Source organism: Struthio camelus, chromosome 2, assembly GCF_040807025.1.
Source record: "Struthio camelus isolate bStrCam1 chromosome 2, bStrCam1.hap1, whole genome shotgun sequence".
NCBI lineage: Eukaryota > Metazoa > Chordata > Aves > Struthioniformes > Struthionidae > Struthio > Struthio camelus.
The window spans coordinates 98,486,382-98,510,729 of record NC_090943.1 but is presented as its reverse complement, the minus strand read 5'-3'; the positions used below and the strand labels follow the sequence as shown (position 1 = coordinate 98,510,729).

Genomic DNA, 24,348 nt, shown 5'->3' with positions numbered 1-24,348 from the left:
TGAAATTTAGTTAAAAATAATAATAATAATTCAGTGACTTCCTTGCAGCACTGCAATATATTTTCTGGCCATAATCATGTCCAGCTTCACCCCATGAACTAGCCAACATTCTTGCTCTGAAACTGCTTCTGGCACAGGAATGCACTGATTATAAAGCTGCATATGACTTGCATCACATATTATACAGGCCACGCCACTTTCTTGCATGCTTTCCAACAGCAGAGCCTCTGCAGATTGAGGACCAGATTTTGTATGCTGATCCTTGGGTCACTACCTAAAACCATTTTCCGCAGCTGCAAGCAGCAAGGTGAAGAGCACAAAAAAAAACCCAAACAAACAAACATGAAGCTAAAAAGATGCACAACAGGATAGTATTTAATACATTATAAATCTCAAGAAATGGTTTCACTCAAGTCTTACAGATATACATATGTATATGTATATATGCATATATATGGGGTTGTGTGTGGGTGTGTGTGTGGGTGTGTGTGTATGCATGTACGTATGTATCAATCAGGAAAAGAAAGACAGCTGAGCAACAAGGCTATGCAAACGTTTTTAGGTTCTAAAAAGATCGAGCCAGTCAAGCTTCCCCCTTGTGGGTTGCATGTCGTCATCAGAATTGCTAAGTATTTGTATATCCTTATAGCTCAAATATGTTTTATATGTCTTTATAGGACTAGTGCACATATTTATGAGTTACAGCGATTGCTTCTTCACGAGTAGTCCATAGACATGTGCAAAACAGAGGTTCCCAAGACTGTAATCCTGTCTCCAACTAGAACGCTTTAAAAGAAGGACAGAGGCAGGAAACCAAACTAACATACAATAAGGTTTTGTTGGAAGGAGCATATATAAAATAATCAATACCACAGCAGCATATCCCCAACAAATCCTCTCTGGTACAGCTGATTCTTAAAAAGCAAGATTTTATGATGCTAAGGTAAATGTTTTCATTTGTATCATTTGTATTCATTTGCCACCCTTCACTTTAAAAGATCCCACAATATGACTTTTTTCTATGCATATACCTCTCTCAGCTACCTCCTTCTTCCTCTCCTTCACCCTCCCCCCCCCACCCAAAAATAATGCAGCAGCATAAAGTGTACTCATTGGTATATGGGGCTGAAAGTAAAGGATCCAATGAGGAGGATTTTAACAGAGATGCATAAAAATTCAATTGCCATTTTCCACCAGATGAAGATCTAGCCCCAAAATTAACTGAAATTTGAATAGATGTAGGTAGAAAAGCGCACCAAAACTGTAACAGAGCAGGAGTACCACAGTATACAGTTCCTGCTGCTTTCCTGCCTTTACATGCCTGAAAAGCACAGCCTTCATTTTCAAACATGGACACACAGATCCAAGATCTAGGGAACCTCTGGAATTTGTTTACATTTTCTTTCTAAATGACATAAATTTGCATGTCTATCCTTGTAAGGCCTACTACATTTTTTTGTTTTTAATTGAAAGCTTGCTTTTCTAACTCATTGATTTCCAGTTGTCTTTTGCTTTCTCTCAGTACAACTGAAGAGAGACGACCAGAGCATTAGCTTAACAGCCGTAATATTTAGCTTAAAAGCGAGCTGTCTCCTGTTTAGCTTCATGTTTGATAGCATCCTGAGGGAAGTCTTCTCCTTTCAGCTACACTTTTCTCTCCTACTTAATACCTCTGAGCTAGAAAAATTAGCGGTAAAAAGTTGTAAGACTAGTCCAGTGGCTCTTCTTCAGCAACATTCTGAAGGAACCAAAAAGTAGCACCAAACCTCCCGTTTTATTACGTTAAAGTAGTAGTCACCATCACAACCATTAGCGATAAGAACTTCTTTCTGCAAATTCTGGAACCCTTTGTACGCAATGAAGATTTTTCTCTCCCTCCAATGCCAAAAGAAACTAAATAAGTAAGATTGTAACCTGCACCTACATGTGTTTAAAATTAAAATTCTAAAAATAGGTATTTCCCCATGTATTTCAGAAGCTGCCTATAAACAGTTCCTCTATTTTTGTAGTCCTAAAAGAGCGTCTTAGCTGCAAGTCCAGACGAATTCTGAACTCATGCCCGCACATCCAGAAGTGAAGCCAGATGTCAGACACCAAATAATCAGATGTCTATGCCAGCCCACATTCTTCACACTGCAATTTTTATTAAAGGTATTATTTTACCACATTATTAGTAGACCCCACACACATCTGTAAAATCTTGCCTGCTTGGACACCCCTCTTTATACCAGTGTAACATGCAGTATAAATCCTATTGCCACAAGAGCGTTTGATAGAGCCTCAGACCTGACCTGCTCAGTTCTGCTCAAAGCTTAGAGATTTCCAAGAGAGAGAGAGAGGGAGGAAGGGATAATCACAGAATCTGAAGTGCTTTTGGAAGCAGAGACAGCATTACAGAGAAACTAATTTCTCAACTTGGCCCCACTTTAATTTAACTCAAACAAATTTAGAGAAAAAGCTACATTACCACAGTTGCTTCTGAGCCAACATTTACTCTGGCAGACTATCATCAGAGTTACTGAAGTTTTTCTCTCTCTTTTTACCCTACTGAAATGTTATAACAGCAGCAATAATACATTTATTTTCACTTTGTTCTTCCTTAGTACACACTTCCAAATTCTGTAAGTGACACTGAATTAGGCAGCAAAAGTATTTTGGCTGTAGTGCTTACATGCTTTAGGTGTATAATCCACCCTCTACAGGTTAAGACAGAGAAAAATCCTGCCACTAGTTATCAGCTATTGATATTTTGATTAAATGGTGTGGCTTACAAAATGGAAAAGACTCTCCCAAAAATATTTATGCAAATCTGGTGCACCTAGTTGGCTTTAGGATCAGTGAGAGATCTTAAATTATGTTGTGAAATGAATACATTTTCATACTGAATCAGTATATCAGTCGTAACAACTAGTTTAGAATCAATATATGCAACCACTTTCTAACAGACAATTTTGGGAGCCTCTAGAAACTGCTGTAAAATAAATCATGGTAATGCAGCGTAAGGTAACAGCTACGGGGCCAAAAATTCCCCAAATCTTTTCCTTAAGTCTGGAAATTCATTTTTACACTGAAATTGTGGAAGAGAATTTCTGTGAAAATGTGAGGGCAGAATGGAAGGAAAAAGAATAGAGAAACAGAAGGAAAGATATAGCATATTATTCTGAAGAATCAAATGACGATTTACTAGGCAAATTCTCCAGTGTGCTTGCTTATACAGACCTGAACTAGGATTTATCACAAAGCCTGCAAGCACCTCTTCCCATCATGTGTATGAGATGGCTATTGTGAGGCTCAGCAATCTAAATTAGTCTCCCATACCAGATGAAAAAGAGTTCTCCCATAATGCAAAAAGAAACCCAAAAAACAAAAAACCCCCCCACATTTACATGCCTTCCTTGCAATTCTAAAAGAAAAAAAGCTCTCGGGCAATTTTTGATGCAGATTTTTTTTTTTTAAAAAAGAACCCTAGCTGCATGTCACGAGCTCTGAAAGGTATGTAAAATCCATTGTAGCTGCATTCCCATATTGCTACCACACAATTTGAAGGATTGGAAAGAGGAAGAAGTAGGACAGAAATTCTGAGATTCATATTCAAAAAAGGTTCTAGTCTGTTTCCTGGAAAGTTTGGGGTGGAAAACGTAAAATAAAAATGAAACAACCCTACCGGTCGTGTGACTGGACAAGGTTTTTTGGCTGATCCTTTTCTTTTCTAATGGTGTCTCTGACAGCCAGCACTTGAAGCACTGAAGACACTCTAGTCGCATCGTATTTACCTGGAAATGCTATTACACAGTAAAACTGAACACTGCCCTTTCTACCTTAGGATATTATTGTATATCTTAGCTAACACCAGGGAATGAACCTCTCATGAGCAACAGCTACTAATCTGATCTGGAGTCCCCACTTCTGCTTTAAGAACAAATGCTAAATTTCCTTTAGTACCAAACCACCAGAGCAGCCAAAGCATGCAGTGGAATACAAATGTCTGGCAGAAGGTTAACAAGAATATGAGGGACAGAGCTAGAACAAGAAGCGGGAAGGCCCACTAAAGTGTCATAGATGAAGGGAAAAAGGGAAAAGAAAGAAGAAGACCGACCAGAAAAACCTTGAGGCTGCCGAATTCCAGAAGACTGTCTCCCGTATCACTGTACAGGAGATCACCCGCTAGACTGTCACACTGGTAGCAGCCTTACACCTTTGCTGGCCTTCTGCGATGGCAACCTGACGACCTCAGTCACACCTCCACAGTCAAACAGTTCTTTGCTCCTTCAAGTTTTTTTTAAACAAAAAGAAATACTCTCCATTAGCAACAGAAATAAAGAGAAAGAGGAGTTAAGCAGAGAATACATGTCCTTGACAACACAGTTAACTCCAATATATGCTGTTTATGCGAAAGAAACCATGCAACTGTCTTGACCAACACACAGCAATTACACAAGTGGCTGACAAGTGGTGTTAATCAACAAGTACTGGACTTGCCATGGAAATGATACAAGTTGTGGAGTAAGTTAACTGTCTGTTTATCACAGTAAACACGCTATTTCTAACGTCCCTGAAGACACTGTCGTTTCCACACATTTTTCCCTTCTGTAGTCAAAATGAAGATGACCTAAGAGCTGACATCTCTTCCCTGGAGCGTTGAGAGAGGCATAACAGAACTAGTCTCCACCTTTTTCTATACAACTGTGAGAACAAGTTGCAGTTAAGTTTGTGCAACTCCATACTTACTGAGTGCCTGTTGCTCAAAATACAATACGGCTATCACGTGTTTCAACCCCCTCTGTAGACACTAGCGTTCACACTAGGGATAAATCTTGCCAATTCCTCCTGCAAAACATCTCAGAGACACAAATCTTCCTGAGAGCTAAAACATCTTCTCAAGACGCTCACTCGTCTGTTTCACCATTACTGCAACGTTATATTTACTTCACATTTATGAATCCCATCAGAATATTTCATAAAAGTCATTTTTATCCATACTGTTTTGGCTAGACCACTTCTGTCCTTGCATTTCTTGGCTTTTCTCTGCTGTTTCACAATTTAAGGCCCTCCACAGCTTATCCCTAACTTCCCTAACCTTCTGCGTGAACAATTCAGATGCTGAATCCTGCCTCTGGTTAATCCATTGCCTATTTTTAAAGTCATAAAACGAGTATATAGGCACGATTAGCATTTTTTTAAGCTGTTATCAACTATATTCCTAAATTTCCATCTCTCCTAAAAAGAGAAGAGAGTAGATACAGTGTTTTTCTTAAAGCACATTTACATTCAGAACACAACTTTGTCAGTCGTGTGGAGTCCAGGTTTACTGGCTCTCCATAGGCCTTCAGATCAGAAGATACCAATCAAAAAGGGTAAAATGATTTTTCTGTAGCTCTGAGACTGCAAATCAAAGTGTTTTTTTATAGCAACAATTCTAAGATTCAAGCTTACTCAGCATTTAAATGATTATTAGTCAAAATGAATCTTGCTCCTTTGCATCCCATCTGTATGGGAAAATATATTAGCACATTTTTAAAAAACGGGCATAGAACTCTGTTTAAAACACAGAATTATAGTAAAGATTCTAATGCAGCACATTTTCTGAACACAGATATGGCCTTACGTATTCTTGCACCAATGCTGTAACTACATATAATTTCCGCAAAAGGTGAAAGTTGTACAACGTTAAGAATAAAACTGATAATAAAATACGCTTTGTCAATGCATTAAGTGACATAATATACATAGATTTAGTGATGTGCTGTATTTGACACAGATTCAACTGTTATGTAGTACAGTACTTTTTTATATAGCCGCTCTTTTGACTGAGACTACTTTTTTGCTGAAATTGAGAGTCCCAGCTGTTCCAGCTAATGAGGCAGACATGTGCAAAGCACTATTCTCATTCCAATTAAACCACTGCAGAACTACAGTAAAAATTTTCAAATACAAAAGTAAGCTAAGGATACTTCAGAAATTACAAAAGACAAAGCATTCTTCTCTCACTAACACATTCAAAAATGGAAAAAGCTTTTACACATCAGAGAAAAGATTGTATTTGACATCAGTTTTGACATGAGTACTGCTGAATTCTGAAGTGGGACCTCAGAAAGTTCCCCTGCGTTCATGGGGACAACGGGACTGAGCTCCAGGGCAGTTGCCCTAAAAAAAAAAAAATAAATAAATTCTTTGTAGAAAACAGATCACTAACATTGAAAATGGGGTGCTGGGGCCCAGACATCATATAAATCAAGGCATCCAGAAGTAAAGCAATTTTCTATACAGTTTATGGATGAAGCATGCAGAAGAGAAAATTTTCCTCTCTCCACATGTTGTAGCATATTTGATTTTTGAACTGTTGAAAACATTTTTTCGCCGTATCACAAGGCAGATTACAAAAAAAAAATCTTAATTAAAACTATCGCATAGGTACCAACTTGACACAGTGGTTGGTTAAGTAGCAAGAAGTGAATAAACTGGTATTCTGCATCATACTCATTCTTCCCCGTCACTAACTGTACTCAGATAGTCCCAGTTCCTATGGGGGGAAAAAAAAAAGCTTCTGTCCCTTTAGCTCTGTCCTTTGCAGTTCCTGCTCCCCAACGCTCCGAAACAGCATTTTGTTTTAAATAATTTTCCAAGACTTTCAGAAAAGTGCTTCCCTTCAGCACGTTGTTACTTACAAAAGGAAAGATATTTTTCTCAATAAAATACTTGAGTTCAGTCAATAAGAAAGGCAGTTTCATCTGTAAAACTTAAAACCTCATACCAAATTCTAAGCTTGGCCAGTATCTATGAGCAGACAAAACGGCGGACAGATGAAAGAGAAATCAGGGGAATTTCTATTACTCTCAAAAATATTTACCCAAACTGAAAACCATGCTCAGTTCCCGATGAAATTTTCCTTATTGTTTGTGTTTCTGAAACAAGTTCATTCAAAAAATCAGATTTGGCAGTCAATGCACACACTTCAGTTACTAAACTTTTTTTTAGCTACTGACCTGGGATAGTTTTTCCTTGTTTGTACGTGCAACCTAGCCTGACTGTTGATGAGACAAGCTCCCACACCTGTAGGAAGTGGAGAATTAAGGCTAAAAACTCTGACTGACATTTACCTTAATGTGGTAATACTTTTGTGGGGGAGGGGAGTTTCCTATAGCTGCATTAATTCAGACTAAAAATACCCATGCTGACATGCTGTCATACGAGAATCTCTTTGATTCCAAGAGTTTATTCAGAGCCTTTGTGTTACTTTGAACTTTTTTGTTGTTTAATATGATCATCACTCCATTTGTCATCGTATGACAAGAGCAGACAATTACACAAGCTCAAGATATGTCTGCCAGTCATAGCATGCCATCTTGCTGCTGTCAAGCAAAGAGATGTGCCTCTGCACACCTCTAGATTGAGTTCATTAAACCAGCCTGCAGGATATCCCTCAATAATGACACAGATGAAAGACCAAATTAAAATTGCTTAATTCAGATGTACAGTCTCTAGCATTTTCCACCTTGCAGTCTAACTGGTTAAGCTACATGTTTGAGTAAGCTCTTCTAGCAAAGAAGCGGCTGTAATTCTCCACTTCCATCCCTTTTAATTAAAACATCCAAAAGATTTTCAGGATTTGTCTTGTACTTCCCTCAGTCTTTATGGTTAGCTAAGCTGTTTAAAAGAAGAGTAGACTCTGCAGCTGCATGTGTACATGCTGTCAACCAAAACACAGAAAGAAGCTCTCTCCCATGTTAAAATTAGCAAATGAAACGGTAAGCAGGCTGATGATGGTGGGAATCGAGCAAAAAACTGTGTATTATCTCAGAGGGATATGTCAGTGTTTTAGGTTCTCAGTGCCACTTTCCAAAGGCCAATTTGTTGTCTCCAAAGCCTCAGTGCCTAGTTATCAACACCCCATTACCTCCATGTCCCTCATCCATACTCCAACTTCCCAGTAGAGTATTTTGAAATGCTGTATCTAACCGCATGGTTCTTGGAGGTTTTTTGGTTTATTTCTTAATATAAAATAGTAAGCTCTTGCCACAGAATTGTCTCTCATTCAAATAGGGCAGACGAAGAAGTATGCTTAAAAATGAAAAATATCCAACAATTTTGAATGAACACTGTGAGAAGCCCACAGGGAAGTAGCACCTACCTCAATTAGTAGACCGAGCCATGTTTTCAAACAAAGCCTAATTAAAATAAGCTCTTCTCAATCTCCATCAAGTGCCAATTCACCAACAAGGGGACAATTGCTTAATGTAGCCTCATATGATGAAATATATCCCAGGCACGGGCATAGCACACATCAGCATTAACATTGACAAGAGTATTTCCAAAGCCAACACATTTACAAATCTAAATTTAAAGCTAGAATCCCCATTTCCATTACTTTCTCATTAGTGGCTTAACATATTAGAGTGAGGAGAAAATGTTAATAAACAGAAAAATAATGCTCATTATACCTAAAACTTTACTATTACATTTTTTCCGTACAGCTAAATCCCAAACTATATGAAACTACTGAAATGTTTTCTTTACCGACACAATTTGGCACAGTACCAGCAACCCAAAGGGTAACAGGAAACCACAAAGTTGATTTGGCACAAAATTTGGGTTTTTCTAAAACCTGGTTATACAACAATACATGTTTTTTAAAAGAAATTATACTGCAGATAATTTGTTTTTGTTTAAAAATATTCCCATGAACCAGCTGTAACTCAAGTTCACTTACAGCAGCGTGGTATTGCTTTGGAAATAAAGACCTGTTTGGCTTTTTTCCCCTCCTTCACGTAAGTTCACTTATTAGATTGATAACACCTTACAAACAACATATATAAAAACATTAGTAGTTTAAATATTCTTTCTGCTTTCCTCTGTAACCAAAGCTTGTTGATTATTCAAAAATAAGCAAGAAACAAATCAAACAAAAGATTTAACCCAGTAGTAGGAGGACTCAATTATCGTTTGCCTTCCTAACAACGGGGGGAAGAAGAAAGATGGGAAAAGCAGCTTCAGTGGCAACAAGCAATAGAAGTAAAAATGCTGTGGTTGACAGAGTAGCAACCTCCAAGACAGACAACACAGCCAGCTCGCCCGACTGCCCCCATCGGTCGGTCAGGAAGCTACCAGGAGAAGAGGAGACAAGGCACATTTCTGTTTAGAGTTCCCTTTCTGCTCCTTTCATGTTTTGGATTTAACCATTATTTGTTTCTGCCACCCAATCTTCAGAAGAGCATAACATCACAGAAAATAAAGCTGTAGAGAGATGGAGAGGTCAGCTCATCTGCAACCCCCCCCCACACACACACACCCCTTTCCTTTGGGGGATATTCATGTCATTACAGACAGAATTTGTCTCACCTGTTCTTAAAAGCCTCCACAACAATGGAGACCACACAACCTTTCCAAGCAATCTATACCAATGCTTCATCATCCTTACACTACAAAGTTGTTTCCTAATGACTAAGCTGCACCTCCTTTGCTACAGTTAAGCCTATTGCTTTTCTTGTGACCCACAACAGCCACATAGGAGGGACTGTCCCTCTCCCCATTGCAGCAGCCTTTGAGCTATATTTAAAGGCTGTTTTCACATCTGCCCATTCCCGCTCTTCCTCGCTTTACTTTGGGCAACTCTGTGCAAGAAGAGAGGCCCCGGTACGCGTGACCCATTCAGGGTTTCTGTAGCACAGTCAGAAACCTCATCTTTTTCCACCCGGGGAACCGCTCTTCTGACTCAGAGGACGCCCAGCTCCTCACAGAAGTATGTTTCCGTATTTCGGGGATTAGCTGAACCGGCTGGCCCCGATACCGCGTGCACGCAGAAAACGGCAGCTACGTAGGTTGGCTTCGCCTGGACGGGTGTAACGAAACCGCGTTTTTAGCCGAGCTGCACCCCCAAAATACAACAGCCGCGCAGGGTGTTTGGGCGGTTTAGCTCCAGCCCCACAACCGCAGCCAGGCTGGACTGTAATGCGGCACCCTAGCACTAAGAGATGGACAGACCCTTGGCAGGAGGTCGCTTTTTCTTTTAAGCCCCTCTCCTCCTCCCCTAAATAGTCGACCCGTTTGCTATCGCAGTCAAGCAGAGGGAAAACGTTACCCTGCGGTGCCATTAACTGCAGTTTAAAGCCAGCTATCTTTCTTCCTTTCCCAAGCTTATAAGCGGCGGTGGGGGGAAGGAGGAGGACAGACGGATGAGCGGACGCAGGACTGACAGCACCACTCCTTCCAGTGGGAGTCCTAACAAATCACTTGTTGCCACTACAGCCCGTTCAGGGCCTCAAAAGTAGCGCCCCCACGCCATTCCCAGCCCCACGCTGAACAACAAATAATAAAAATTATAACCAAGACACCAGGTGAAATAAATGGTAGCGTTTACAATGTTTAGGAATTCAGTGCTGCGGGAAACCCCTGCCAGGCAGGGATTTCTCTGCTGCTACTGCACTTCTAAATACAAAGCGCCAGCAGAGAGGGTGCTGCAAGCAACTTGCTCCCTTGGACGGCATAACAAGAAGAGGCTGGTAGTATTTTGAGACTGAGCCTAGAAATAATAGAGGCCAAGACAATAGCAAAAATGCAGAGAAGGGGAGAATCCTGCATTCGTGGCTGCTGGGTTACTGCAATTCACGTGCATCAATAAAGCAGCAGCCCTGGAAATTAAGCTGAACTCCCACCTTCCCGCTTCACCTGGCAGGGCTCAAGGGTATCCACTTCACAAATTGCAACTGCAAAAGTGCTGCTTTACCTACAGGCCACTACTTTAGCCAAGTAACATGGATAATACCAGTTTTGTACTGAACTAAACGCCATTTGCTCTGCCATAGGAATCTATCTGCGTTATGGCAGAAGGGCTTAATTGAGAAAGAACACAGCTTTGCCTGGCCATGACGACCAGCCAGAATAAATCTCATAATCTAATTTGTATACAATTGTGTCTAAGCTATTCTAAACTCTTGTTGCTCAACTCACCTCGTACATGCCTGCTGAAATGCTGGCAAGCAGCAAGTGTGTTTCCAGACAAACGTGTCTCTCTACAAACTGAACTTGGCCCCTTCTATGACAATATTACACCCCCAACCAAGAAAGGGAAGGCTGCATGCACATTTCAACAACAGTCTATGCTGACACTGTTTAACTCATTTCACTTCCAAATGAAAAAGATAGGTCGCCAATACACAGGAAACAAATCCCCACTAGCCCATTCTTACATTCAATTTGCATAATAGATCACTCCACAGCATTAGCGAAATTCCATTCTGCAAACACATTTAATAAAATCATAGTGACGCAGACTTAAACAGCACATACAGCCCGTTAGTTAAAATTCCCGCAGTGCCTTCTTATCAGTGGAGTTACATGACACGGGGAACAGTGGTGTGCCCTAATGAAACGTTGTGCACACAGCCAATAGACTGCAACAAAGACTAAAAGATCACATGAACGCTCTGAGAGAAAAAACATTTAAGAAAAAAAAAAAAAAAGAGAGAGAGAGAGAGAGAGAGAGAGAGAGAGAGAAAATAAAAAAAAAAAAAAAGCCAATATGGCATCATGGAAGCAAAAGGCCTACTCCATGTTACGTTCCTGCTACCTTAAGCAAAGGAAGCTCGAATTGGTGCAGAAACTGTGTGCTCAGCCCCACAGCGAAGGCATGCTTTGCATTCTTAAGAGGCACCCTCTGAAACCAATCATCGTTACTCTCTAGCTGGCTGGAAGGAACCTTGTTCAAGCTTTGACGGCCAAAAGAAGTACTCTGACTTCTGGTGACCGCAGCAGACTGCTATTGCAACTTGTCCAGTTGACAGTTGAGAGAAAAAAAAATGAAAAAAAAAAAAACCCGTGCATTAAGATTTTCCTATTATTTAACTGTGCTTACAAAAGTTAAAGAGTTCTAGCAACAAGGATGCACAAGACAGGAGGAAAACTGAATTACTCACAGCCAAAGCAGGTACAGCATAATAATTCAGACGCACGTATTTGCATGATTCGGGGTGAATGTTAGAAGACTGAACTAAATTGAAGAGAAACCTTAAACCATCTTACTCCTAAAATATTTTGCTCTAAGGCAAAAATATGCACCAAGTATTTTAAAGCATTAAGACACTAATTCTGTAAACAATAATGCCTACAGCATGCACACCGCGCATTGGAATGGATTCCTCAACTTGGCCTCATCACTTATGCGTCTGATGAAACAAACACTGACAGCTTTTTTGCATTTGTAAAGGCCCCACAGCAGCTGTGGTGATCCCACCATAGAGCAATGAATTAAGCCTGAAACCCAGCTGGGTCTGCACAGAAGCCTTTTTTGCACAATACAGCAAGACTATCATTGTTAACCTAGGCATTATTGTGAAATATTCTGCATTACATTAAGAACTGAGATAGAGATGCCCTGGAAAATTAGCTCTAATAGGCAATTTATTACATTTGAAAATATGGATACCACATTGATTGCTAATTGACAACAGATTTCATAGCTTCGTTTGCACACAACCACAGTGAAACAGGTAATTACAGAATATTGTTTCATAAGGAAACAAGGTGAAGTTTTAAAATAATCCACATTAAACTTACAAAACAAATGCCAAACTTCTATAAACTGAATGTTCAGACAACTAAAGTTTAAAATAACTATCAAAATCATTGACCTTAAGATCAGAAGGAATTTGAGACAGGCTCTTGGAGGAAATGAAAATATGCAGGCTCACTTCTAACACCATTGCTAGAGATTCTTTTGGGACTAAACCAAGCAGCTTAATGCATTAAAGAGTAATATTTAGCCAGATATTGATTATATTTTTTTCAGTTGATCAATAGATAATTGCAAGTGCATAAATGTGTAGTAAGAAAAGAGCTGGGAATTACTTGGAAAAAAGAGTTCTCACAGACGGAATGTCTTATTTTAGGACTGTTCAGAAACTCTGTTCTGCCATTTCATTTAACACTAATATTTAAAAGACAAGCAGGAGAGATCAAAATAAAGTTGTCTACAACATGTTCTATGAGATGAAGCAGGCATATGAGCTGAGAACCTTTCATTCTAACTCCAGATTTTTTATGGTTGCATCATGTGACCCTGGGCAAACAAAGTTAATGTCTGTGCAAATTTCTTTTTATGAAATGGAACATTCAGCTCATCTTGCTTAGTTAGGTAAGAACCCTTAAGACTGAACCATGAAAACATGTACTTTTCCAAGAACGCACAAAGACATGCTAAAAAAGTAGCAAAGTAGTGTAAAACGTATAAGAATTCAAGGCGCTATCCCCACCAACACAAACAATTTTTAAACCTGGTATCACAACTTCTTGATGGAAGGCAACCACTTCTCTGGGCATCATACCTTTTGACTTCAAATGGTACTTAGGCAGGTATTTTGTGTGGTTTGTCTTCATCTTTCTCCTAGAAGATTACTGAACTAAGTACATGGTGTTTCAGTACCTTTACTTTGGAAGTCAACATCTGGAAGACCAACAGGAAGCACTAATGAAACAGGAGAAGGAAAAGAGAATCACAGGGAGCAATTGGGAAATAAGCAGCTAACTCAGAAATGTAAGTATATTGAGGAGAAATATAAAGCAAGATGAAAAATATCTTTTATTTACCATTTTTGAGACCCATGTGTTTCTCCACAATGCAGAAGTGATCTAGCCTTATACAGAAAGAAAGTTAGTTAAGTCACTGATCTTCTTACTAACATAGAATATCTGAGAAATTTTACTTAGGTAGACATTAGACAAGCCAGACACTGGAAAATATCATTAAATGAGGCCGTATAGCACCACATTTTTGCCCCAGAGAACTTTCTCATGGTGTGGCTTGAAGCAAGTCTGAAGTACGTGAATACAGGAAGACAGCTAAAGTTTTGCTATTGGTAACTGAGAGCTGATACTTGTACCTTGAGGAACCTAACGGTCATGCCATTGTGGAAATACTCTTCATTTCTCTCTAGGGACTTCTGGCAACTGATTTAAAAAAAAAAAAAAATGCCACAAGAGCCATGCAAATGAGAGCAACCTTGGAGATACAGATTTAAAACCACGTTTGTGGCAGTATTGCGTCCTCTTATCTATGACAGTTTTAGGAGTCTTGATAATATGTCTGCTACAACCAAGATTTTCCCAAATAGATGCTGTCCTACTTTTTCAGATGAACAGTAGTCAGCCAGCCAGCCTTAGAAACGGAGGAAAATTAGTTGTTCTCACAGTCTTTTGTCTCTGATAATACCAGCCATTCATTCTTCTTTCTTATGTACTTATAAATTTATAAGATATTATTTCTTGTTCCAAACGGCTGCCTCAGGAGATCACCTATTATTGTTCTTTTAACTAGACCAGTTTACGCATGGGCTTAACTTCATTCACCTGAGTTGAAATTAAACTATGTATGAAGTCTTAAACTATGTATGAAATCTCTCTGAATGACTGAAGATTCCTTGCATTTATTGAAGAAGGTGATCTAATCACCGAGCAAGTCAGTGGACTGGAAATTTGGAAACCAGCAAAACTATCTCAATTGGATTCTTCCATACAAGAATGAGTTTTGAAAGCTCAAGTGCTACACTATTTTGTTTCAGCTTTATAGCACGTGGGTTACCAGTTAAAACACTGTGTCTCCTCTGACTGGAAAAAATATCTGAATGTTTGGGGACTGTGGAAGAAAGGAGGAAGTAGTCCAAAAGTATGAAGCCTTTTAAGGAAAAAGGCTAGCCTTTCATCCCAAATGTGACTGACTGCTCCATGGAAACAGACGAATGGTGATAAATCAGCTATACATAGGATGGTAAGAACAAATTTTAGGGCGCCTTAAGAGGCATGCCTGGGCAGATATCTTCAAAGACCATAATATAGTGAGCTGAAGTATGTTTCCATTTTAAAAGATGGAGAAGCAATTCTCTCCTAAGCCATCATGCCCAGCAGCCAAACTGTAATTCAGCTTTTGAAAACATGACCATGACACTACGGATGAGGGAGAACACAACAGTAAAAAGCAACAACAAAAAAAAAAAAACTGGCAAGATCGCTAAAGACAGGGACAGTACTAAGGACCTAACCTGGGACATGGGACAAGCTGCCCTCCACGTGAGCAGAACTCCAACGATGGATACGTATCCTGGATGTTTTTCTCACATTGTACTAACCTTGGTTTCACAGACTGTGCTGGAGAGCAGGCTAGTTCTCCAGAGCTGAACGTGCTCTTGCTCCTCTGAGGAAGTCCCAGATGTGGTTGCAGTCATGCTTGCAGCGTGGCAAGCAATAACATGACAACTCTCCGAAACACCTCTGGAAAGAACTAGGGTGAAGGAAAGAGATTCTGTAGAGCTGATTCCCAGGCAGTCCCTCACAATAACTACACACGGTTTCGTGAGTTGAATGGCGGCATGAAGAGGATAGAAACAAAAGAAAACAGCAAAGGCATATTCAGAAAAACTCTTCAAAAAAGAGAACAAGTTTTTGAGCACTTTGGCAGGGAATCCACGTGGTCAGTTTCACACTGTTCCGGGGGGGGGCAGAGGGACACATCCAGACAGGCACGCGTGCAGGAACGCAGCTGCTGGTCCCTCTTTGAACAGGGAGCAGAACCTACCAGGGACAGCCTGAGCAGTCATTAGGCAAGACTAGACCCTGAGTTACTGTGCATTAACAGATGGGCTGTCTGTGAGGGGAGAAAATGACTGACTCCTCTCTGGCAGGATTTGAGAAAGTTGATGAAGAAAAGAAATAATAGTTCATCCTTCCACGCACCTCCCATCCAAATGAGCAAACCAGCAATTTCCAAAATGCCCACAGGAAATTAATTTCACTGATTCCTTGACTGCAACAATAGTGGGCATAAAACAACATAAAAAAAAGGAAGAGTCAACAAGTGGATTGGATTTTTTTTTCATTTAAAAACGCTTGCGAGGGAGAGGAAAAACATACCAACATCATAATCACATTTTCTTCTAGTGGATGATACACTACCACCTTTCACTGGAGCCAGTTAAAGCAATATTTTAATGAAATTGTAAGTATGATATAAAAAAATTTTATTACCCAGAAGCCCAAAGAGACAATATGCTTTTCTTAATATATTTATGCCAAAAGGAGTATGCCTGCTCTCCAAAGCAACGGGGCCTAGAAATCATTAGGACTAGTCAACCATTTCTCCCAAAGGAAACCTGACCACCTTCAGTTACTTTGGAAGGTCATATTCAAATGGAGACTGCAGAGATTCTTTCAATGCTGGCAGCTGTACACTGGTTGTTATGACTGGTCAGTCATGTCACAATCTTGCTTTGGACTGAGAGCGCGTGTGTATTATTGTTTTATATATAAAAGCCTTAATGTTTGCAGATTACAAAAACAGCTTTTCCTGAATGCTCCCATCAGCAGGATTTGATTTTCCAAAAAGTTCATAAAGTGATTGTAAAAGTGAGTGAGAAAGGCCATGTTCTACATTTATTTTCTTTCCTCCACAGTATTTGCCCAGACAATGCATTACAGTTTGCTGAGCCTTGCATAACCTAAGTATGCAGCCAATATTTTCTATAACCAACATTCAAATTCTGCATGCAGACTTGACCGGCAAGCAAAGGCAGCGCAATCCCTCCCCTTCCAATGTATTTCCTATGGAGCTGTGCCCAAAATGAACTGCAAGAACTATTCCTTGTCTCCCTTTGGCCTTCAGGAAGAGAACAGAAGATACTGTGGCAATCATCATTTTTCCTCTCTCGCAAAGAAATGGCAGCAGCAGCTTCGTAAGAGCTAATTTCCTCAGACGCTGGCATGGATAAAGGAGACAAAGGATAGGCATATACACAAATAAGAGAAAAAGCATGGGACTGGAAGATAAGAGAAACAGGAAGAAAAAAGAACAGAAGTGAAGTATTACAGTACTATATACACATGCACACATGAAGAAAAGAGTAAGGAAAGAAAAGAACAGTTAAGAGAATTAAGAGAAGACACTGGAAAAAGACAAAAGAAGAAAAACAGTTCACAATAAAACAGGCAGGAATACATCCAGTAAAGTAAAACATTAAATGGCTATCACCCTCTTAAAATGCTAACATTCCTGCCTGCAAATACTTATGCACACACTCTTACACAGGAACGCTAAAATCTTGAGTCCAGAAAAGCACTTCGGCATGTGCTTAACTCACAAGCTCCAAGTACTTCAACTGACGTCAGTACAAGCATTCATACATTTGAGTCAGGCACGTGCTACAGTGCTTTGCTGGATCAAAAGCTGAGGGTGCAGTTCCACATGCCTTTTTAATCCATGCAAAGCCAAAGAGGTCCTTGTGCCCCACCATTCCCTTAACTGTGCCACACTAAAAAGTCTTTGTGGGCTTGCATCAGATTATTTAAAGCTGAGGAGGAAGAAGAAAAGAGAGGAGAGCATTGGCGCTATTATTTTTTAACTCAGACAGTTTCAGTGATCCTATTTCATATGCAGCTCTACAGTTACACTGATACTGCCAAAGCACTGTGTAAATTATACCGTGAAGGAGAAAAACAGTAGTCACCAATGCTGGCTTTGCTGGTGAGAAAAAGGCATGTGACGCTACATCCTCCTGTTCTTATAATTAAAGGAAACCTTATTTTTGCAGCTTCTTGATTTGAGGTTTGGCCTTCTCCCACTGCTTAGGAATTGTAGGCAAAAAAAACCCAAAAAACAAAAAAACTAGCACTTCAATTCTCTTGCACGTTCAGTAAACATTAGTATTTATAACACTAGGAGCTATCAGAACTTACTCTTCAGCAGGGACCTCCCTGGTACAAGGTAAACCAAATAAAGCCATAGGAAATTTTTGGACAATCTCCTTTCTGTAAACAGGTCTTCGTTGCAGAAAGTAGAACAGTATGGTGTGGTGGTTTCACTTCTAGGACTGAGTTCATGTAGCTAGGGGGGATTTTCAAAAGTCACAAAACCTTGAGAAAGAACATGTAAGAAGAGTGCTTCTTCTTCCACCACGTTTGTCAGGGGAACTCGGCTTCCAGTAACACAGCTCTCCTAATTTTACTTTCTTCCCCTTTCTCCCTGTGACATTGGTCAAATCCCATTTAAGCAAGAATAAAATATTACAACAGCAGTACCTTTTGACCCTCTCTGAATGCATTTTAGCACTTTGGAAATTATTATGGCACTGCTGTGAAGAGGAGTCTAGTCCATGACCTCTGCCTTTCACCATCAGTAATCAGTGGCCAACCACAGGCACAAACTCTTCAGCTTCAATTTCACCAGCGTGGCCTAACTTGATTTCAAACTCATTTAATATTTACCATGGCAGCACTAGGATGGTATAGCAAACTTCACGCCTGAAAACAACCCTTGGAATAGACAAGGACAGCTAATCTTGCTGGGATATAAAACATATACCTGAATTCCTATTTCTGTACCTTTCTATGTGACTTCTTCAGTCACAATTTTACAGCCTGCTTAGGCTCATGCTGCTGCTAAAAGAAGCAATCCTACTCCTCCATTGCCACGTCATTTATGGCCCTGCAACACCTTCCTCAGATGAAGTATCTTTACAGCTACGTCACAAACTACAGCAGTGAATGAATCCAGGTTAAAAATCGACCATATTTTGTCAGTTTGGTTTTAACCCAGAGGAGTGCCCAGTTGGTCGCAGGAGCTATCACTTGGTAGCTCCCAGCAGAAGGGAGGGGGAACAAACAGCCAAGGGAAGGCTAAACCACTTCTTTCAGGGCAGTACTGGCTTAAGTGATCATAAAACCACGGCATTAGACAGCTTAATGGTCTGAACATTCACAATGTTGTCACCAAAGACAAAACACAAAAGCTACATATAAGACATCCCCAAAACAGATAGGGAGAAAGGGGCAGTAAAACAGGGCAACTTCTCTTTACTACCACTTATTTTTGTAGTTACAGCTTTTATTGGTTCAAGGTATCACAGCCCTGAAGAAAGAAAAAGTCAGCTTCAAAACTATTTTCTCTAGGTTGAGCGTTATTTCTTCCAAGTTATTTATAACTTATGTTACAGTAAAATGCTGTAACTTCAGCTTTTAAGTATCACAAAGTCTTGTCTTACCACAGTGATACTACTATGTCCCCATTTTATGCTGAATAAGTATAACAAAACACTTACAGTGATAAATGTCTTTCAAACTTAAGGTAATGGTCTCAGTAGCAGAAAGACTACCTTCATACAATCTTAACTTGGATTTAGTACAGCTTTTAATAAATGATTACAGGAAACACTATTTCAACACATTCACTTCTGCTTCATATCTAAAAATGCAAGGCATGTTCCCCTGCTCTCAGAAAACCAGTCTGGATGGTGGCAATAGACCATGAGAGTTTGCATCATTACCACTAAACTTCAAGAAGCGGGAAAAAAATGATTACCAATCAGAAAACCACGTCTTGGGCGTCCATCTACGTCATCCTTCTATGAAAAACATTTGTATTAAGTCCGTTCGTTTAGAACATCATCCAAAAAGGAACTGTGTACAGCATGTGCTTAGTATCAGTCAGTTTTACAAACAACAATAGAAAATGTTCTTTTCATTTGGCTTTGAGTTTTGTAAACTCAAAGTCTGGACTAAGTTTTGTATCACTGAAACCAAAACAGAAGCAGTTCTATCTTTTTCAGCTCGAGTTGAGCTAAGAAGTTAATTGATCTGGCAGAGTTCTGCAGGGTTGGAAATCCGTATTAGGGGTTTTTTTGCATGCACACTGCAGCTGAGAGATTTGGCTTACAACTTTGATGTATCAAAAAGAACTCTGTGGGACAAACTGAAAGCAATAACCATGAAATAAAAAGGCAAGAAAGAAGAAAACACATCCCCTCTCTAAACTAACCCTTACTCTGCCTAACAACCATCTTCTACAAGGAAAAAAAAATTACATATGGTGGTCTAGAAGTTGCATTTAAAGTTGCTGCAAGCTACCAAGTACTTACTTCTTGGACATACAGATTTCCAGTTTTAAAACAGCATAAAAATTGATGTGCTAAATATAATACACAACAGCTAATAAAAATACTTATAAGCATTTAATAACACAAAACGCTGAACAGACTTATGTCCAAGACTCATGGTTTCTGTACACTTTATTAGTACTGGCCTCAAGAAATATTTGTATGTTGCGATTCATTTGAGTTATATGCTTTACATCTTCAGGCTCCCTTCTGTGTTTCTAAAACATGCACAGTGGTTCCAAACATAGCTATAAGCTCTTTATTAGCTGTTTAATTGGAGATCTCAGGGCCCAGGAAAACTGAATTCCTGTCACTGAGGAACATCAAAGTTTCATCTTTTCGTTGGACTTCCCAAAATGTAATGTGACTAGCAGGATGCCTAATGAGAGACTAAAGTTTACTCAAAGCACTAGCATATTTTTTATTCAGAACAGAAGAAAGCCTGTTCCTCAGAGAGAAAAGAAAGTCTTGCTTCTTCCCCCAAACATACAAATAAATGTGGGAAAGGGCAGATTGTCCTATTCTTGTAGGCACTGAAGGAAAGAAAAAACAAGTCAAAATGCCAACACTCAACATTGTCCAGAAATATTAGAGAACACGGACTGCTATACACTCAGGTAAATCTGTTTTAAAAATGGACAAATAGCTGATTTGCATATGCACATGCTTGAAAGAGCTGATAATTTCTCTAAATTAAATCTCAGCATTCTTAAAGAGCACGCTTTGCTTCAAAAGTAATCTGCAACCAGAGCTAAAAATGAATTGCTTGCAATATATAGTTGTCCTAACTTGGCTGAGACAACACAGCAAAGTGCAAAACTAAGATTAGTAGATTATGTCAGAATGAGCTCCCAGGGTTTATTCTTGAACTTTATAAATATCGTTAGCCAGTCATCACAGCGTGTGTGTGCCAAAACATGCTAATCTTCTGCAACCATCACGTCATCCAAAAGATGTCAGACCAGCAGGGCAAGCTCAAAGTACAGAAAGCAGAGCGCAGGGACACGGTACACCACAAGTCCTCCTGGAGCACTGCAGCACACCACAGTTTCTCAACTTGATTCTTACTATTTGCATTTCTTCTAGCCTTTAGAAAGTAAAAGCAATACAGTAACAGCCACAGATCCAAGGCTGCCTTTTTGCAGAGAAAATAAAGGGAAGAACCTGCCAGGAAAGACCACGAGAATCCAAACAGGAAAAACCAAGCATGTTACAGAAGAAATGCATTTAAAAAGGATGAAAACATGCCACTCAAGTGATGGAATTACCATGGATTACCATTACAACGATGGTCTGGGGCATCATCACATTTTTGCTCAACAGTTTTTACCACTGCCAAAAAGTCTGACTGCAGTTGCAGCCATCCTACGGGCGCTAAGCTGAACCTGATCAGAAACTAGTTTTGCTCTATGGGCCTGACTAGACGCAGACAGTGCATGCAGATCCCTATCTGAAAGTGTTCAACGCTTTATCACACAAACAAGCCAATTTTTATGCCTGGTTAAAGAAGGTTCTGTTCCCCCAGAAAAATATATGTGATATGGTTTATGACACAGATCAGTCTGTGATGAGACATTCACTGCAGAAACGCTGTGACAGTTTAAGATGTCACTTCTCCATATTTGGACCAGTGGAATGATTTTCACGTGAGCGTTTTTTCTTTGCTTCCACACTCAGCCAAAGTGGTCAATTTGAGCAGCTTTCTGCAGCAGCATAAATTAAGCTGATAAACTTGGCACAGAGGCAGATGGGAAACACTCACTCGATCCGTCTGCTTGCAGGCCAGGGAGCCGTAATCTCTAGCCGAGAAGCCATGAGATGCAGCAGAAGCGTGGTAACGCTCTCAGCTACCACAGCTTTGTCAGTGATCACGGCCGCTCTTGTACGATAAGTTTAATGCCAGTATCTTACGGATTTGGACCCTTTATCTGCGTAAGAAAGTGACTGACAGGAAAAATGCACATGGAGGGGAAGAGAGTTAGCATATTTTCAAACAAGTAAGTCCTCACTGCTATACTGAAAAGGTTTGTTCCTTTCCCACAGCCCACTACTGGAAATACCAGGCTTCTGCTGGATTACTGCAGCAACAGCATCACAACTAACAGGATGTCATTACAAGAAGGAAAGTGTGAAACCTGAGCAAGTGAAATGGCAAATGGTTTAAAACCTTGCACCTACTGACTCATTAAAAAAAAAGTTTTTGTGACAGCCTGAAATAAACCCACCTCCACATGTGAAAACCAAAAGCTCCCAAATAAAATCTCCCTGTTAAAAAGCCAAAAAGGATCAAATTCAATACTCCCGGTGTTAACAAGCCAGCAAAACAATTCATCAAAGACCTAAGAGGACACCAAATACATTTTGGCAAACAAATTATTTCCTGTATCTGAATTTCAGCACCAACTACTCCTTGCATGCTAGGCCTGAATTTTACAAGCATTTTGCAGCTTTTAAGTTTCCTGGTGACTTCCTACCCTTGAAAATACTTCATATTAAAAAGGTAGTAGGTATAAAAAGTATATGCACACCACACCCCATTCTCTACTTTAATATTAAACTCCTTTCCCCCTCCCCTGATCTCTGAAGTCATCACAACAGGTTAAGGAGATTTGTATTAGAAGATGAAAAGCTGAATCACTAATATGAAGTTTTACCAGCAGCATAGGGACATTTAGGGCCATCAGCATCAAGAAACATTTAAGGGAAGTTCAAGTTTGGCAACGCTGAAATTTGCATTATTAGACTTGAAAGTTAATGTCCCGTTAATCTTGCACAGAGGCAGTCAAATCCATCAGCACTATTGTTTTCAGACTGTCTGCCCACTAAGGCAAACAATGCATCATTTACACTTGGTTTACATTTATAGCTGAGAAGAAAGCCATGCAAAGGCCAAGAGGAAAAAACAGAATGTTTTAAATGCAAATTTGGATTTTGCAGCAGTGCATGTATTCCTCTGCAAATGCCACATCTGCTAAATCACACAAAGCTGAGTACTTCTAATAAAAAATAAGAAACGTGTCTCTGTTTTTCTTTTCCCTATATTAAAATTACATTTAAGCCTTCCTTTCACTTGAGTGATGCAAACTAGAAACTTAAGAAATGAAAGCAGCTGGTGTTTCCCCTCTCCCCAAGTTAAAGTTGATTGAACTCGGTCACTATAGAATATAAATAAAAAAAAAAAAAGTACTCCCCCAGAACTTTCAGTTACGTTAAAACCAGGAAATATCAGTAATATGTACAAACAAAATACAAATTTAAAATCTGGAGTCTCTTAGTTTCATATTATGAGATTTAAAATTTGACCTACTTTATGTAATACTCCCACAGCTGAGTCATCACGATTATCAACTGGTCTTTATCAGCTGCAGCGTATGATCATCACTCAAAAAAAATGAAGAACCAATACTGAAATGCATCTTGCTTTTTTTTGTATTATGTTAAAAATATACTGGCAATCTAACAGTGAGTCCAGACCGTAACTAAGGAAAAAAGGCCTTGAACAGAGAAAGTTTGAACCACATCAAGTACTGCCTTTGTAGCAGATGCTGTGCCTTATAGCAAGATAGCATAAGCTACAGGACAGAGTATTGGACTAGATTGCAGAAATACAGATTAGTTCCATCGCTGCCACGGTTACAGTATGTTGCTTTAGGCAAGTAATTTAGACTTCTTTCTGTTTCATCAAACAATAAAATGGAGGGAAAGCTACTGCATTACAAAATCAGCTGACGTTTATACCACACTTTAACATTCATAATATTAACTATTATTTTACTTCCATAGAAAAAGAAAGGGTAGTATATTCTTAATACTGGCTTAGCAGACCTCTTAAAAGAGGTGAAAGTGCCTAATGAATCATTAAGAACTTTTCACAGGGCTCTTGATTCATTAGAATTCATTCTGGAGAGCATCTTACACAGACTTCTGGCTTATAGTCCATTGGAGTGAGCAGGAGTCTGTTAGTACCTCAGTGCGAGGCATTTGTTCACAGTAGATAGTTCATGTCCATTAAAAAAAAAAAAAATTACTAGTTTCTAGTTCATGCCACCCTATAGCCACCAGCAACATAACATCTCAACAGACCAGCTTAACGAGCTTAAAAAGAACCCAAACTAAGACAGATCTTAAGCCTGACTAGCATTCTTACACTGTTAGCTAAAAATCTACAGATTAAAAAAAAAACCCACAGCATGCTATTTTGCAGAAGGAGGTGTGACACTGGAATTGTCACCGCAAACCTAAGAAACACCCAGCGTAAGAAAGCTGCAGAAGGTCATCCGAAATAAACAACAATGCATAATGAATGCTACTATTGCTATCACCGATGGGTTTACCTATCTCCTTGCAGGAACTGGTAAGGACTCAGAAGACCCCCTTGGTTCTGGGCCTGGACAAGAGCGTTGGTGGGGGGGGAGGGTGGGAAAAGAGGAAACCCCACATG

The 24,348-nt window shown here is 39.6% G+C and overlaps 1 protein-coding gene across 6 annotated transcripts in view; it reads right to left on the bottom strand.

Moving 5' to 3' along the window:
- Positions 1-24,348, bottom strand: part of JARID2 (jumonji and AT-rich interaction domain containing 2) — a 237,628-nt gene that overhangs the window by 207,504 nt on the left and 5,776 nt on the right. The window contains exon 1 of one of the 6 annotated variants that reach the window (XM_068931744.1): positions 13,317-13,451. The exons of the other annotated variants lie outside the window; for them this stretch is intronic. The gene's annotated coding sequence lies outside the window, so the exon portion shown is untranslated. Of the gene's footprint in view, positions 1-13,316; positions 13,452-24,348 lie in introns of those variants that run through there. 6 annotated transcript variants of the gene reach the window in all.